The sequence below is a fragment of the Tursiops truncatus genome, chromosome 4 (genome assembly GCF_011762595.2).
Source record: "Tursiops truncatus isolate mTurTru1 chromosome 4, mTurTru1.mat.Y, whole genome shotgun sequence".
Lineage (NCBI taxonomy): Eukaryota > Metazoa > Chordata > Mammalia > Artiodactyla > Delphinidae > Tursiops > Tursiops truncatus.
In genome coordinates this window covers 83,068,662-83,087,122 of record NC_047037.1, presented here as the reverse complement: position 1 = coordinate 83,087,122, position 18,461 = coordinate 83,068,662, and the positions used below count along the sequence as shown (strand labels likewise).

The 18,461-nt window shown below is 33.7% G+C and overlaps 1 protein-coding gene across 6 annotated transcripts in view; it reads right to left on the bottom strand.

Annotated features, from left to right (window-relative positions):
• Positions 1–18,461, bottom strand: part of ZBTB20 (zinc finger and BTB domain containing 20) — an 837,083-nt gene that overhangs the window by 639,699 nt on the left and 178,923 nt on the right. For all 6 annotated transcript variants that reach the window (XR_012331524.1, XR_012331523.1, XR_012331521.1 and 3 more), the window contains exon 3: positions 13,322–13,373. The gene's annotated coding sequence lies outside the window, so the exon portion shown is untranslated. The remainder of the gene's footprint in view (positions 1–13,321; positions 13,374–18,461) is intronic.

Here is an 18,461-nt window from a genome sequence, read left to right as displayed (position 1 = left end):
TTTGAGTAGGTTGGCTGTCTCCCACGTGGTATAATGTTGATTGTTCTCAATTAATGTCTCAATTTCATCGCTATCAACTGGTCTACCCGACCGTGGAGCATCATCCAGTGAGAAATCTCCAGCACGAAACTTCGCAAACCACTTTTGACACATTTGATCAGTCACAGCACCTTCTCCATACACTGCACAAATCTTTTTTTTTTTTGCGTTTCAGTTGCATTTTTACCTTTCTTGAAGTAATAAATATAATATGCCGAAAATGTTGCTTTTTTCTTCCATCTTCCATATTAAAATGGCTACATAAAAATTCACGAATTTTGATGTCTTTTTTTAAATGCACACAGATATGACAGCTGTCACATATAATCTAACAAAATTGTTTTGAATGAAGTTAAAGACAACTAAGTGCTACTAGAGCCATCTTATGGGGAAAAAAATGAACCTTTTGGCCAATCCAATATGTATTACTAGTAATAAAGAATACAAGACTATGTACTTAAATACAACCTTTGAAACATGGTCCCCAAAAAAGGACCTTAAAAGAATTATAGTACATTCTCTGAAAACATCTCAATGTGTTGTGGCTATACAGATACCAAAAATACTGGGCATCAATAGAAGCGCTTTGGATCCAGACTTGAGGATCTCCAACATTTAACAGCTAGTTATTGGAGGAAGATGCCTGGAAAGGAAACATCAAGGGAGTAACAAGGGGCACAGGAAGAAAATCAGAATGATGGCATGGAAAATAGGGCAGAAAGCATTCCACAAAGGAGGAAGTGGTCAGCAAGATAAAATGCTCAATGAGATCTCAATAAGAGTTACTTTGGTGAAGTGACAGAGGTCTCAGAAGCAGATGGGGTGAACTGATGAATGCATTGGCGAGGAAATGGAAATACAGAGTATAAACATCTCTGGTGAAATTTGAGTGTAGATAGGGAAAAGAGAGAGGGCAGTAGCTAGCTGCATTTTCTATCTTTATAAATGATCCGTTCACTCACCAAATCCAGGAAGCTGACTTATTCATGACTCCTCCACCATCCTCCATACCCACTTGATCATTATGTGGTATGGATTATATTTCCACACTCTTGAATATATCATCTTATATTTATCTTCCAATGACTCACCAACGGTGATACGATAAAATCCAATCTCCTTAGTACAGGATTTAGGGCCCTTTATAATCTGACCAACATTACCCATCCAGCCTTACTTCTTACTTCCACCCTAAGGTGCAGCCATACTAAACCATTGCCATTTCTGAATGAGCCAGGCTTTCTCATTCTTCCGGGCCTTCATGCATACTATTACTTTTTCCTAGAATGTTCTCCCCCAATGCAACCACCTCCCACCCCTGCCTGCCCTTCACCTATCAAACCTATTCATCTTTCAAACTTCCATTTGAATATGATCTTTGTAAATCTTTCCTTGCTCTCCTAAGTAGATTTTAATGTTCCCATAGTAACATTTTAGGCCCCTCTTAAGGTATTAATACTTATAGAATTCTTTGTGTTTGAGACCCCAGCAGCCCATCTAGGGTGTCTCTTGAGAGCAGACACCCTATATTTTCACTTGTATATCTCTTTGCTTTGCACAAAGTTAGCACTAATAATTTTTTTTTTCTTTTAGTGAATGAAAGCATGTATTTGTTACCAAAGATGTGTTATACTAAAATACAATTAGCTTTAGTTTAGGTCATAGGTGGGATATATATAGTTGGCTACTAGAGGAAACTAGTGATTTATAAGTCAAAGGTGAATTTATTTCCTTGAAAACTTTATGTATTTGAAAATTAAGATGAATCACATTCCGATGCAAAAGAAGTTTCTTGAACCATTCTTCAATTTGGTGGCTCTCCTCAGTGACCTCAGCTTCTCTTCATTTAAAGCAAGAATCACCTAAAAAATGCACTGCATACTTGTAATATCCAGAGCACTAAAGAGGATATAAAGTTATAAATGATATATTGCCTGCTCCCACAGTTCATAATCAGGTGAGGATCTAAGACGTGTGCAAATATATACTGCTTTGAAACACCTTCAAGTGCTATTTGGGTAATAAGTGCCTTATACGTAGCAAAAAAGGTATATAGTGACCCTGTCTAAAATGTATGGTTTCGTTAATGCCCCTAAAAGGAGAATACATTTCATTCTAGAGTTCAAAGCCAAGGAATATCTTGAATCTAGACAAGGATGATCTCTCCTATTGTAAATAGGTTTTAAGTATCCCCCTACTTAGATGTAGCAGAACGACCACAGATAAAATCACTTTGCCTATCTTTCTAGCATCCAATTAAAAACGTATAATAGAAAACATGAGAAATTAAAAACAGACAAATAAATATTTTTTTAAAGGATTCAGTTTAAGTATTTCAAGGTACAAAAAAGGTCCTATCCTATTGCTATGAAAGATAGATGGGTAATTAGGAGGAGTTTAATGATTTTTCGTGGCTCATTTAGAAAACTTGGCTTGTTTCACATGTATTTAAACACCAAACTTGGCAGTCTTTTTTTCTTCTTGAGGGTTTACGTGTTATTTGGGGGCGGGGTTTGCTTGTTTCTTCACTGAACCCCCAAATTTAGTCTCTGTTAACATAAAATAGGAAGATATGATGAGAGCAGAGGAAAATTCTGTGATTTAAAAATCTCTATTCTATTTTCTATATTTAAACTTCAAAAGATTAAAAGTAGCTTAATTATCAATTGGTCAAACTGTTTTCTAGTATTTTTGGCTCTCAGACAAGTGTCTATACAAATAATTGTCAACCTGGGGGAGGTTAATTTGAAAAGACCCCACAAGTGGTAGTTTTGATCTCTACTTTCTGCACTTTGAGAATCACTGTTCTCCTTATTCAGGCAGCTGATGTATTGCAGCTGTAGTGATTCACCTATTTTTCTTTTCAATAGTATTATTTTCACTCTATGGACTTAAAATTTTATCCTAAACTCTAGAAAAAAAAAATATGACAACTGGTCAGTTTTTGAACATCCAGACCCCGTGAGTTTAAGAAACAATTCAATATTACCCATAGTCAGGCTTTTTTTTCACCATAATTCCCAGTCACACCTATCATAAGCCTGGGAAGAAGAACTCGAAAGAACTTACTTAGAGCTGTCCTTTTTTTTTGCGGTACGCGGGCCTCTCACTGTTGTGGCCTCTCCCGTTGCGGAGCACAGGCTCCGGACGCGCAGGCTCAGTGGCCATGGCTCAAGGGCCCAGCCGCTCCGCGGCATGTGGGATCTTCCCGGACCGGGGCACGAACCCGTGTCCCCTGCATCGGCAGGTGGACTCTCAACCACTGCACCACCAGGGAAGCCCTAGCTGTCCTTTTTTAGCATGGAAAAACTAAAAAGGCACCTGGCTTGCAATAGGGCTATAGGCCTTGCAAGTCTTCTGCATTTTGGTTTAATCAGAGATTTTCCAAAAGTCTAAAGATGATGATACATTTTTAAAAAAATAAGAGAACCATACAGCTAACGTAGCTCTGTAAACCATGGGGAAAACAATTATCTTAAGAGATGCCTTATGGGGTCATTGTTTCACATAATCAAGCAAGGAGATTAGGGGGCCAAGTCTTGGTTAGAAGTGTGGATCATTAGAATTGTTCTAACTAATGATTCTTCTTCAAGGAAAAAAGTGGGCTCCATTTCTGTTTTTAAAAATCCAGAGTGTCTGTAATAGTGCAACTAATGACAACCTTCCCGTTATTCTCACTTAAGAGGAAACCCTATAATAAGAGCTTCCCAAAATGTCAAATAATACTTGTCTCACAACAGGGCTTCTTTGTTCATTCACCATGTCTCTTTTGATACGCACAGATAATAAAAGTTCATGTAAAACTGAAGGTAATATAGAGCAGAAGCCAACACTAATTCTGTATAAATATGTCTGATTAATAAGAGTGCCATTGTTATGGTTACTTCATAATGTCATGATTGTTACAAGAATGGAGGATAGAAGTACTCTTACTCTCACTGTTTTTGTTCATCCTCTGTCATCCAACCAGTTTGTGAATTTTTCTTCAACGAGGGAAATGAAAGATAGACTTTGTCCATTAATTATTTCTGTTTCATTAGTTCATCTCATGAGCTGTGAAACTAGCTTTAAATTCAGGGGGAAAAAATTAGGGTTTTATTCTAAAATTAAACCTCACATCCTCTGAAAAAAACTGAATACATGCTCCAGGCTTAATTTCTAGGCTCCCTTTTCTATATGTACAAGTACTATATCACTTCAATGATAAAATTTAGCACGATAGCACTAAGACATGGCTAGGAGCCTAACATGTTAAACCAAGGTTGCATGTGAGATTCAATTCCAAAAATTAGAAAAACCTCACCCTGTGAAGTAATAAGAAAGTCCAGAAGTGAGTATATGGTTCCTTATTGGAAAGGAAATAGAAAACAAGTAATAGATAATAGCACACATTCATGGCAAACAGGCTGATAGATTTTGAAGACATTGTCTTAGGCTGGTAGATAAGTTTGTATTGTCATTACTTCGCTTTTCTCTTTAAATTCTTATCTCCCAGATCCTGGCCTCCCCCACTGGGGCAGCAGTATAATATAAAAACTTAACAGTTGATCTTAAATTTAGCTGACATTTTTATATCCTTCACAACATACTCTTTTGATTGCACCCAAGAAGGAGATCATTAAACAGTAGCAGGAGACCAGTTACCAGACCATTTTGACTGAACAAAAAACACTGTGCCTTCTTGCTGACAAATCAAACAATATTCATACAATCATTACAATCAATTTCATAAATAAAGAGCTATTAACAACTGGAGAAAAATAGGAAAAAAATTCTATTTCACCTAAGTTCCTGCATCCTCTCCTCAAACCTCACAAAGTTTCAGCAGTGGAGGACGCTATGCATGAGAAAGAATGGACTTGGTTGAACTGGAGTCTCCTGTGAAGCAGATTTTGTCAGTCAGAAGGCAAGGAAACATTTCTGTGATTATTTCAGCCTATTTTTTTGTAGTAATTAGCCAGAGTTCCATTTTGCTGGGGCTGGCATCGCTCACAGCTCACTTATTATTATTTTTTTTAATTTAGCCTTTTCTTTCCCTTTTATAAAGTAAATTTACATATTTTCAGTCTCTCAATCCCTTCTATGTTTTATTTATGAATATAGCCCTTCTTGATGGTAACTTTAATGTGAAAGTGGTAGTAATTATGTCCCAGTCTGCTAGGTTAATCACTTTCCACATTCTCTATAGAGAAGTTTAAGGTAAGTAACAGTTTACAGTCAATATTAGGTTTAATTATGCTTAATGAGAGTTAGTGTCTCTGTTTACTAACTGCATTTAGGTGTGTGGATCCTAGATGAATTTTCCCTTGGCCTCATTCTGATTTTTTAATAGTGCCACTGTGTACTGTATACTCAATGCTTAAATCTATAAAGTTGTTCCTGGAGAACAAAGCAGGGAAGGCACCTGTTTCAGTTGAGACACCATTAAATGAGTGCAGCCTTAACACAACTGCATCTTTCTTTGGGAAGGAAGGTATTATTTTATAATGCTTTCCAAACAGATCCATTTGAGAGATTAATTATTGCCTAAATTTCAGATCCTGAGTAAGTCTATACATATAAAAAGCTGTTTCATACTAAGTACTATTATCACTAGTGGTTAGTGTAAAATTATAGAGTATTAAACACATCTAAGACTTTATTATATTAATCCTTCAATGTTATCATTTCAAATATTAAGACATAAAACTATTTTCACAAGTCACTGGTTTTGTCCCTCATTTTTTTTGCCTAAAAAATGTCTTTTGTCTTAAAATTGTATTTAAATTCATTGAAGCATATAGGACAAAACTTTTGTTTCCTTACTGAGCTATAACAATAAGCACCAAAAAAAATATTCAGACCTAGAGGGAATCCTGTAGTAGTGATCCAAAGGAAATTTAGTACACGTATTTTTCTTAAAGGATTCCTTTTTGCTATGTTGTGTTGTGGATAAATTTTGAGTAGAACTGAGTACTATAGTTAGTTTCTCTAAGTCTATTGATAGGCTAATCAATTCAACAAACATTTACTGAGAATCTGGTCTAAGCTAAACACAAAAATGAAGAAGGCATATTCCCTTCCCTCAAGAAGCTTACTGTCTGGGAAAGGAGACATACTTGGTGAAATAAAAAATTTGTTTACAATTAGTTTGAGAAATTTTTTGTCTTTTGAAAATTCTACCTTTAGTTAGTAATAACCTGACTTTACGTTTACTTTTAGGAAAAAAAAATAGAGGCAAACATTTCCTTAAAAACCACAAACTAATGGGTTGAAAAGGAAAATAATGCAATCCAAACTATATGCTTAATCAGAAAAAGACTTTATACTGCTTAGATCCTGTTTTAAAAGTATTTTAGAAATAACTAAACACATGGCCTATGATAAGTATTTGCCTCTTTTTGGAAAATTAATTTCCCCTTTTGGGGTTTCTATAAAGTTAATTTTTTTTTTTTTAATCTTAAAGTAGCACACTTCAACATACAAGGGAAATCTATTTTGTAGGAAAAAAATTTAGGAACAATACATTGGATCCTTTAAGAGTCACTTTCCTTAAGAGGTCTTTATTTTCAATGTCATCATCTAAATTATTAACTTTTCATATGAAATACATCATGCTAACAGTAGCCTAGAGAAGAATTTGAACAAAACCAAATTAACCATTTTTAAAATACTTGAAATACAATGGGATGGTTATGCACTTCTAAGAAAAATATTCAGATGTTTTTAAGTAATCATCTCTCCATAATATTTTAGATTTAATTTTATGAATTTAGCAACAAAGAACATGGTTTAGTACAAAATGAGAAAAATTGCTTTAGAAGTGAAGAAATCATCTAAATATTATTAGATTTTTATTAAATAGCAACAGAAAACTGTATGCTGAACTACTGTCAGATACATGCATATCGTCTTTTTATCCAATAAAAAAACACTAAATTCCTCCATTTCAAATACTGAGGATACCAGCAAAGTGTTCACACATCTGGACATCTTTCTGCACTTACCTAAACTGACCTTCCTGCTATGTACTTTCCATCTCAGTACCTTGAGCTATGCACATTTGCGAAAACCACTTGACCAGTTTATATTCTCCTTCATCATGCTACATAGAACCATCTTGAGAACTTTCAAATTACTGACAGACACTGAGCATTCATAGGCACCAAGTTCTGTATCCCTGCTCAGCAAAATAAAAAAAGGGAAGAAACCTAGAATCAAATAGTAATAAAGTCCCTCTCACCCTGATAAACATTATTTAAAAAGTCAGTCTCATACTGGCACCAGTTATATAAAACAAGTATGATCTTAGTGTTAACTCACAGGTTATTATATAAAAATTTCTATAGTTATGTATAACAGGCTTAATATATAAATATGCATAAATGTATTTGAATATAGCATGCATATGCAAGCCAGCTATTTATTATACTTGAATGTACATATTATATATATATATTTTTTTACAGGTAAACATTTATTCCTGAAATTTAAAGGGAAAATACTTAAACTATTTTCATAATACAAATTCTAACTGAAATAAAATGTCCTTTAAAAACTGTAATTAATGGATGTTGTGTCAAACAGTGAACCAAAGGGTCAAACCTTATAATTCACAGTTTGAGAGGTCATAGTTTAAATTATAACTTTAAAAAACTGATTATCTGTGAGTAATTTGACAAATCCATCTAATATACTCTGAATGCATATAAAGTCTTTTTGAGAGTAAAAAGAATGTATGTCCAAGTGGACAGCTGATGGAGGAAATGACCTTTTTACTGAATAAGGCTGAAGTTCAGCATAATGACTTGGAATGCCTTTGAATGAGCATGCAAGGCTGGAAGGCCAAACAATACACACGTCCAAAGAGAGCATAATGAACAATCTAATCGGAAGACAAAAATATTCCACACACATGTCCAAAGAGAAGAAGGAGAAAATATACATTTCCATCACCTGCTCTTTCATCACTGCTACTACTACCCAATTCACAGATAAACTCAAACTCTGGACCATTAATAAACAATCTTTAAAGAAATAATTGTTGTTTTTTTTAAATACTAGAAATTCCCATGACTTTTCAATCTGAGATTGAAAATACTTATGGAAGTCACCTATATCATATATAGTAAGCCAGATTTATAAAATTGTTTTCTTTATGACTTACCTTGAAAGCAAATATTGCTTCACCTATCTTTATCCCAAGGCCACCCACCCCTCAAGACATAATCTGAAATAATTTTGCCAGCCTGCATTTTTTAAATCTAGAAGTAAACCTCTATTAAGGAGGTAGACCATTGAAGATAATTCCTCCATTATAGACCAAACTTCTTAACCCATGCCAGAATTAAGAAGTCCAGAAAAATGTCATTTAGTTATATGTCTATGTTATAATATTTACTTATACGTGTATTTTATTTTCTTCTTAGTCCTTCTTTCTTATCAGTTCCCCAAAGGGGAAAGACTATGTCTCATTTTTTCAACAGTTATATCTTAACCCCTAAAAAGTTCCTGGCACAGAGCAGATATTCAATAAATATTTGCTGGAGGATGGAAAGAAGGAAGAGAAGGAAGGCAGGAAGTCTATAGTTAGTTAATCTCTTCTAGCATTATTTATGTGATTGTAGGAAGAAAAATTTGGAAAAAAGTGTATACTTTATTTAGTCAGTTTACCTACCCAGCAATTCACTGACCCATGCATCTATTCTAGAAACCAGAAAGATTTAAAACAGCTTCCAAAAGTGCATATTACAAGATAAAATAAATTAAAATAGATGAAAAATAAAAAGGATGGAAATTAGAGTGGGAAATAAGTGTTTATGTATGTATACATGTAAAGACAATTAAATCATAGGAAAGGAAGGGAATTTGCTTTCTTAATATCTTCAGTTTAAATTAATCTTATTATAACCACTTATTATAATGCTCTTATTACAACAAAACACTAAGAGATATTTACTAGTTCCTCACGTGGCCATGTACTACAGCAAACATTACATAACCAGGTTTCTTATATCATAAACCATAGAGTCTATTGTCAATTATAATAAAGTATAATGAGTAAGTTATAACAGTAAAAACATAGATTTTTGTGAGAGAGCAAAGAATTCTTCTCTGAACCAGAAAAAATGCTTGCCTGGTAATTGCTTTACTTTGATGCTACTATGTCCTGTTACATGTATCAGAAAGGAGACTTTTGTAAACACTGTTGGCTCTTGATGCGCAGGGAAATACACGCACTCAAATGTTACTAGTACAAAGGAGATCTGAACATGTAAATTATTATATCATAAGGAAACATATTTGAAAAACAGTCTGTTTCTTAAAAGTGAAAGCCAAACTCTGATTCCACTTAGCCTGGTAATGTTTCTGTCATTCCCTTGGACCAGCCCACACATACTGGGCTCTTGATAGGTCCTGGGCTCGACCATCTGGCCCTTTATTTACTTAATTCTTTTTTAACACTGACAAGTGTATTAGTAACACTTCCTTGATCACTGGTAAATATAGAACCACCACACAACTAAGATTTTCCCTAATTCTGAAAGTCACTAATTAGTTGTGGGTAGGGGTTGGGGAGTATTACAAAGATATGTTGAGCAGTACTACAATAAGTAATCTAATTCCCAAGAAGAAAGCATGTTAATCTGCTTCCCACTTCATTAGAGGAATAAAAAAACATCTTGTTATCACTAAAGCATACAAAAAGAGACCTGGATATTTGGGGGAATGGTAGATAGGGAGGAAGAATGAATGCAGCATTTAGTCAAGAAACACAAATCCCCTACACATCTTGGACAATGGTCATAGTTTTTCTTGGTATCTTTTTATTGCTCTATTTATCAGTGTGTTTCATGAGCATACTTTATTCAATTAACATAAACACAAGATTCCAAAGGAAAAAAATATGGTAAATGAATCCTATTTAATAGAACTGATCATTCTACTGGTACTTACGTTATGCATTAAGTAACTTTGGAAGCTGCATTAATATTTCCAAACCAGTAAGGTCTCAATTACTTGACCTTGCAGAATAAAATACTGTAGGTTTAAAGGAGAGAATACAGTTTCCAAAGGTGCTAATAAGTCATTTAGAGAGAAGATATGGTCTAATTATAAGTACTAAAACTGGAAATTTATGTATTTTAAGTCCATTAGAAAACATATTTATTTTTAAGTTTTTTTTTTCTGTTGAATGAGAGATAGTCTAACACTGTTTAATTTCCTATAAGGTTTAGATTCTTCAAAGAACATCAGCTAATTGTTGTCTGTGTTAACTCAAGCATCATGTTTAAAATATCATAACTCAACTCCCTGAAGCTAAAGATTTTAACTGTGTAAGGTTGAATCAGTTGTCCTCATTTCTAGGATCAAACAACATAACACCAAGCAAAAGCCTTTAAGAGACTATTTTGGGTTTCAGTCTATCTCCTTTGTTCGTTTTGGGGAAAGAATGATGTTCTCTTTGTATTTACCCCCAAATAACTATAATCTCAACTAAACACATAAAACTGTGGATTGTGAGGTAGGTGTAAGTATTTCCAAATCTTATAACTAATGAATAAAATTTAATTGGCTCATATGCAGAAGTAAATTGATAAGAGGCTGAAGAATAGAATAAACAAGGAGGGAAAAAGCACATTGTTTGCTATGTAATTTAAGAACTGTCAGAGAACTGGGGCATGTCTTATTTACTGGTATATGAAAAAAAGAATGAATGCTTTTGCATACAAATAAATGCAGGTATAGAAACATAACAGAGGTCTTGTGATACAATGGAACTTAAACTCCTCTGGGCAGTGATCAGCTAAGAAAGAACAGAGACAGTTAACAACGCAGTGATAACTAGCTGACAGATTTATTATTCATGGCAGGTATGTAAGCAGTCAGGGCAGAGATGTTGGTGGCCTCTCCTCATCGAGTAGCTTTGCCGGTACAGACTAGATGCCTGGAACCAGGCAAGACACAGAAACAATAAAACCTAGAGCCAGCTAAGGGAAGATTCAGCACAATCCATCTCCAATTTTAAACAGTACTAGAAATCTCCATTGAAGAATGTTTTTCCCTTGGGATTGGCATATATTGTATTTACAGGATATTGACCAACACTCCTCTCTATTTATCTTACTGTGCTTAGCAACATACCTGAAACACCTACCCAGAAGTTCCCAGTATATTACAGAAAAGTGACTTTAACATTAGTTGGCAAAAATTTCTGTTGATAGGTATGTCATTACATGAACAGATGGTCAAAGTGAGTCCATTTCACTGACAGTATATTACGTGAGTCATTTTATCTCTGAACAACCAAACCAAGCAAAAGCACGGCACAGAAGAGGTCATTGTGCCTTCCCTCCTTTGGTTGGCAGCTTTATCTTTGAAATATAAAAATAAAACTAACATGGACTATAATCCTCCATAGTACCATTTCCGCATAACATATAATAGAGTTTTTAAGTATTCATATTTAAAAATCATCCTGATATTTGTGAAGATGGAAAAATACAAGGGATATTTTTTATCTTTCAACACCATGATCTGCAGTAAAAGGAGAAAAAATAAAAGTCATATTTCCTATTCTTCAGTTTTTTATCTAACCAACTGTTTATAAGAAGAAAGCAAGTTACAATTCTTTATTGGTATTCACGTCTTTTAATGAAAGCTCATGAAAATATATTTAAAAAAACAAATCTCCATAAAAAATCTATTTTCCTTAGATTATTTTTACTGAATAATTTTAAAATATAACAGCCGAAATATTCATAACCAAATGAATTAATAGTGTAGCAGATATCCAATCACCAATTACTACATTTTACACCATGAGATCTCTTGAAATACACACACACACACACACACACACACACACACACTACTATTTGGATTCTTAGTATGATAGCTTCATCAATATAACCAACCCAAAATATAGTTTACCTTGATTTTGTAAAATGAAAATAAATATTATGAAGCAAAAGAAAAACTTAAAGTGTATGTATATAACAGCTAGCAGTCAAAGCAACAGCTGAAAATCATACTGCTAAAATGCATCTACACATGTGGCTGTGAAAACTTAAGTGCAAAGAAAATCCTGGTTACCTACCTTCAAAAGGAGCTAATGAAGTATGAGATTTAAGAGTACATCTTTAGTACTTCTGTACCTTAAAATATTACCGAGTATTAATTTTTCATCAAGTTGTCATTTTCTCTGACATTTGGTTTTATTAATCAAGGCATTTATCATTAATTTGTAGAAAATATCATAATTAAGCCAAATAAAATAAAATCCTTAAAAGGTTAAAATTAGAAAGCAGGTGAATGAGAACTTTGACATTACCCTGTTGACATACAGGAGCTTTTTGAAAGTATGGGAATCAAGTTTTTGCAGTGAGTTTGGTGCCTCAATCTTAGGGCTGGCTGGTTTTTTAAAATGTTATAAAGATTTGATTTAAAGCTCTCTGACAGTTTTGACATTCAGGTGAAAGTACTGCTGCTGCATTTGGAACAATTTGCATATCCCACTGCTAAACGGAATGTTTGAGGTGTGCACTGGTGTAAAGAAATTAAAAACAAGCTATCATACATGCTTAAGTGTATGTATTCACAAAACTGATGGTTGGATCACACCACCCCATCTCCCTCCAATGTAATCTGTGATTTACTCTTCTATAATAAATTACCCTACCATGTTATTCTCGCTGGAAGATCTAACCATGCATGTAAGAAGCAAAGTAATTACAGTCCCCTCTTGTTTCAGAAACCTTCTTCAATCCCTATGAGCTCTTTATACACAATGCAGCAACACAAGTCTATTGTAAAGTTCTTGCCTGAAATTCTGGATTTCTGACTATGAGTCGCCACTAAATCTTGTCTGCACAGTTTCATTGTTCCCCAAAAATGCATGTTTATTTCTTATAGTTAGTTGTAAAGCTCTTGCTGAAGAGGAATTGGTACTGACTTTTTGACTTTGAGCCAATGTGTCTATTTAAGAAAAGGGTGAGGTATAAAATCAGAAGAGTTCCAAACTGATTTAAAAAACAGGGGAGGGGCCATAATACATTCCCAAATAGAAGGATCAAGGGGTATACAGCAACACCCAATTAGGTGACATATTCCGAGATGACACAAGGTTTCTTCTTGTTTTGACTTATAATTTCAGATTGTTTTAGGTAGGCATAGAAAATTTTATTTAATGTGCTAAAGGGCAATAAAGAAAAGACCTGAGGCAGTAAACCCAAGGCCTTTAAAATTATGAAACTTTCCAGGAAGATAAAAACCTATTGAAGAAAATATCATTGGATATTACCTTTAGTCTTCAGAGTCTCAAAGGGCAATTCTTAACACTTCTTTTTGTGTGACTGTAAAAGAGAAATACTTAAACTTAGTAATCTGCCAAGGAAACAATTTACATTTCCATAATATCTTTACGACCAGTCATGAGAAGTAGGTAGTTGAGTTTGTGTATGCCAACTAATATCTATAGTTTTTTGTTTGTTTTGTTTTGTTTTGGCCGCGCCATGCAGCACATAGGATCTTAGTTCCCCAACCAGGGATTGAACGCAAGGCCCCTGCACTGGAAGTGTGGAGTCTTAACCATTCGACCGCCAGGGAACCTCCAATACCTATAGTTTTAAAAAGAAAAATAAAGGCTAACACATTAATTTGTCTATGTGCAGAACAAGTACTCAGTAAAATATGGCACGAATTTACAATTTAAACCACTGTGTACAGGGTTTAGATGGAGAACAGAATATTTATTATAGTATTATTAGAAGCTTTATTAATTTATACAAACAGATGTTTTTACATTTATATATATATTTTTTGCAGTACGCGGGCCTCTCACTGTTGCGGCCTCTCCCGTTGTGGAGCACAGGCTCCGGACGCGCAGGCTCAGTGGCCATGGCTCAAGGGCCCAGCCGCTCCGCGGCATGTGGGATCTTCCCGGACCGGGGCACGAACCCGTGTCCCCTGCATCGGCAGGCGGACTCTCAATGCTGCGCCACCAGGGAAGCCCCATTTATATTTTTTAAATTAAAAAAACTGATCTAAAAAACCCCACTAATCTCCAATAGTCTTTATTACATTTATTTGTTTATTTTTAATTACCAGAGATTTTGCAAAGATCTACTACCCATAATACACTGGTAAGCACTGGTAATTTAGGAAGTATACAAAGATAAAATACAAGCCCTGTCTTCAAAATATGAGTGAGGTTGGAGAGATTTTCCTAAAAAAGATAATCTAAAGAGAATAAAAAGTAAATGGGTGGAAAGAAACAGGGAGTAGAGGGTAACATGCTCAATAGAGCTTGAACTGGTCTTTAGTACCTAATGCACTGATATTAAAACATGGCTTTATGATCCCTGTCTCAGCAAGCAAGGCTAATAGGAGGGTCCTACTCAGATTTGGAGGCAGGGATGTCAAACAAATGGATCAGTCACTTTTAAACTATCTTCTGACCAAATGCTTTTGATAGTATAGAATGAAAACTAGGACCGGGAGCAGTAAAGCAGGCAGGATGCTGAGGTGACTTTAAAGCCAATTTGGTGAGTTAAAATATAAAAAGATTTAACTAGAAACAACTCTCCTATTAAAAATTGAGTTTGATATTGTATGTCCTCGGAAAGTGTTCTCTCTAAATTTGCTATGAAATCTTACTGAGGACCTTAATGTCATATTTACTAATAATCTCCAGAGATTCAGCCATTCAAAGTCTCAAAAGCAGTTTTACTAATGGAAATGCGTAAACATAAGCCAATCCTGTAAACGAGTACATGTACAGTAAAAGTTCTATTAAAACGAAGAAGGTCTAAGCGTTTTAACTGACTAGATCTTTAAGATGCAGAAACAAAGGGAAAACAAAGACTCAAACAACAAACCATACCAGCGATCCTGAGCTTATGCTGTACTAATAAATAAATGGGATCCAGAAAAGGAAGGTGATGGTTCTGCTATAGTCAGGGTACCTGAGTAATACCACACTTATTCTGCAACATCAACTTTAGAAGAGGCTCTGAAAATTAGAATCTGCTAGGAGTGAGATAATAACTATTAATCATGGATAAACAGAGGATAACTAGGAATGGAAAAGAAAAAACAATGTTCAGGTTGTACGGATGAGGTGGGGAAGGATACTTTGGAGGAAATTAATTTGGCCATTACATGATATTTTATAAAAGTAATTTTAATTTATTTATTGTCTGTCTTCCCTACTAGAATGGAAGGGCCATGAGGTCAGGCCTTGTCTCTTTCACTGTATCCCCCATTTATATGAATAGTGTCTGCTACATAGTAGGAGATCAATGAATATTTATTGAAGGAAAGAATCAACAGCCTGACCAACCTATGAAAAGGCACTAAGTCTACATCTATTTACAGATGAAACAATTTAAGCTTAAAGAAGTTAAATGTTATATATTAAACTTTGACCTTTTGCAACTGCAAACTTCTACAACCCATTTTTCATAGTCTTTCACTCAATATTCATTCTAGCAGGGAAAACAAACAATAAGCAAATAAATCATTAAACCAATAATGTCCTATAATTAATACTATGAGGACAAACAAAGCAAGGTAATAGCACTGAGAGTTACATGGGCTGATATTTTAGATAGGTCTGGACAGAAAATCTTCTCAGAGAGGGCAACAATAAGAAAATTCCTGAGTGAAGTAAGGAAAAGAGTCAAAAAAATAATATCTGGGGCTATATGGGCTGTTATAAGGATTAAAGGAGATACACACTACCTTTCTTAGTATTGGCTTGCAAACAGTACTCTCAATAACTATTATTTTATTATGTTGCTATTATTTTTATAAATGGTGAATTCCCCCACTAGGTTATAAATTTGTCAAAGACATCCATTTTTAATTCCCTACAGCTCCTTCAATAGTGCCTAGAAAGAATTCAATAAACATTTATAGAATTGAAAATATGAAGACACAATTATCAGTTCAGTAATTAGAAAAACAGACCATATGAATATGAGAAAGTTACCATATTTCATATGCCTAAATCAATCTAATTCTGTTAAATCAATGTCACTTAATGAGTAATCATTTATGGATTAAAAAGAAAGGAAAGAGGGAAAATATATAAAATGGTTAGAGCCAATAAGTCATAGATAAAAAAAGAGTAAGAAATAATCAGAAAAAAATGAAGGTATTGATACTAGCCCACTATCTTGACCATTCACACGTTCTTTGTCTTCCTCCATCAGATTAATACGTTTCTAGCGCAAGAACCCTATAGCGCAGGCAGCTGATTCATTTATGTGTTCTTAATACAAGCACAGGGCCTGGTGTATAGTGAACAGTCAATAAATCTTTGTTGAACTGAATGGAACTAAAATTATTTTTACTAGTTCTGATGTTTTAAAGCTAGTTTAATTTTTTTTAAGTGATAAAATAGAATAGGAGATTACAATAAAAAAATAACAAGTATTAGGTATTGGCTCTGCAGCAAAGAAGTAGAAAACAAGGTTAGCTTTTACCAAAGACTGAAATATAAGTGACAGTGTGATAACTGTCATTGGAAGAGACAGATCTGTGGAACAGACCATAGGGACTTCAGTATGGGGTAAATATTACAGGTTGCATTTCCAGAGTGTTGAGATATTTGACTCATTAAGTGACCAAAAAAAAAAAATTGTTCCCTACCTTTGCCATGCACCAAAATAAAAATCAGATTGATATATCTGAATATAGTAAGTAAAATAATCAAAGAGCTTTAAGAAAACTTATGTATATAATTTTCTGAACTCCAAGGTAAGAAGGCCTTTTGAAGCACATAAGTAATGGTATATAACATAAGCACAAAGATTTATGAATTTGACAACTTAAAACTTTTATAAATCCAAAAGTATCTTGAACAAAATTAAGATGTCTACAACAAATAAAGACAAATATTTTAACATATATGATATTCATAGTGTTAATAGTCTTTATCTAGAAAGAAAGAAAGAAAGAAAGAAAGAAAGAAAGAAAGAAAGAAAATATCTCAGTTTTTCAAATGAACAAGTAATTCACAACAGAAGAAACTTAAGATATATATGAAACAATATTAAACTGTAACTACAATGAAAGAAATGCAAATTAAAATAGCCTAAATATTGCATAATAGTGAACTGGATAAATTTTATGTGATATAATGATAAGCTTCCATTAAATATGGCAAGTAAAAATTTATAATACACCATTAAGCTTAAAATTCAGGTTGTAAAATGGTAATGATATTAAGATAGCAATTTTTAATAATTTGTGTATATATAATATATGTAAACTATGCAAATTTTTGGTCATATGCATATATAAATGTTGATCTATATGTATGTGTGAGTACATATGTATTAGAAAAAAATATGTATTATAAAAAGCATGTAAGCACCTATATACTAAATTATTCCCAGTACTTATCTCAGATATTAAGATATAATAGATATTTTTCTTTTTACAATTTCCTTCCAAATATTCTACAATACATACAAATTACTTTTCATGAAGACAAAAAAAATCACTAAAACAAGACACTTAGTCTATGGTGCAGAAAAAAAATTAGATGATATATCATTAGATTTCCTGAATGTTAAGAAAGCCATTTGAAAATATCTATCTGTCCTATTTTTGGTGAAGGCCACCTCCATTAACTGCATAGATTTTTAAAAAAGAGGTAAAGAAGAGAAGAAGATGTAGTGAGGGAGGGAAGAAATAGAACAACAAAGCAAAAGAAAAAAGAAAGTAAAAGGAAAGAAAAATAAGATTTGTTAAAAAAAAATAAAACAGCAATCACATATAATGGTAACTACTAGATTCCTAGAAGCCAAGTTTTAATTGTCCACATATTTGATCAAATTTTCAAGGAAAGGCACAGCCTGGAATGTAGAAATTTTAAGAAGTTTGAGGTTATATTTATACAGTAAGCATACAATTATAAAAGAAAACAGATAAAACATGTAACAGTTTCAGCAATAGGACTGCTACAGAGAGACAAACAAAATTTGCCATGAGAACAAATGAAGCATCAGTTTTAGAGGTAGGAGGAGTATAATTTCAAATAAGTAAAAATTCAAACAAAGCAAATGACAGGCTGGGACAAAATGAATAGAAACTGTTAAAGACTATTTGTTATCAATAATTACAGAAAATGTCTTCATCATTAAATAAAAATTTAAATACAAACTTTGGTTGTATCTGATCAAAGATGCCAAATGAAAACCAATTTACAATCCTTAAAGAACATCAGAAAGAAAGAACCTGTACATATATGGTCAAGAGGATAAGACATATTCTAAGACTAGAAAAGACTAATTTAGTTCTAGTTCATCCATAATGGTGCTTCTGAAGGTGGAGGTATTCATTCTGGCTTTGAGTATTATCAAAGTTTTTGAAACACCAGAGAAATCTGATAAGTTCTGTGGTAGACTTCTCCAAGAATCCATAAAAGTGAC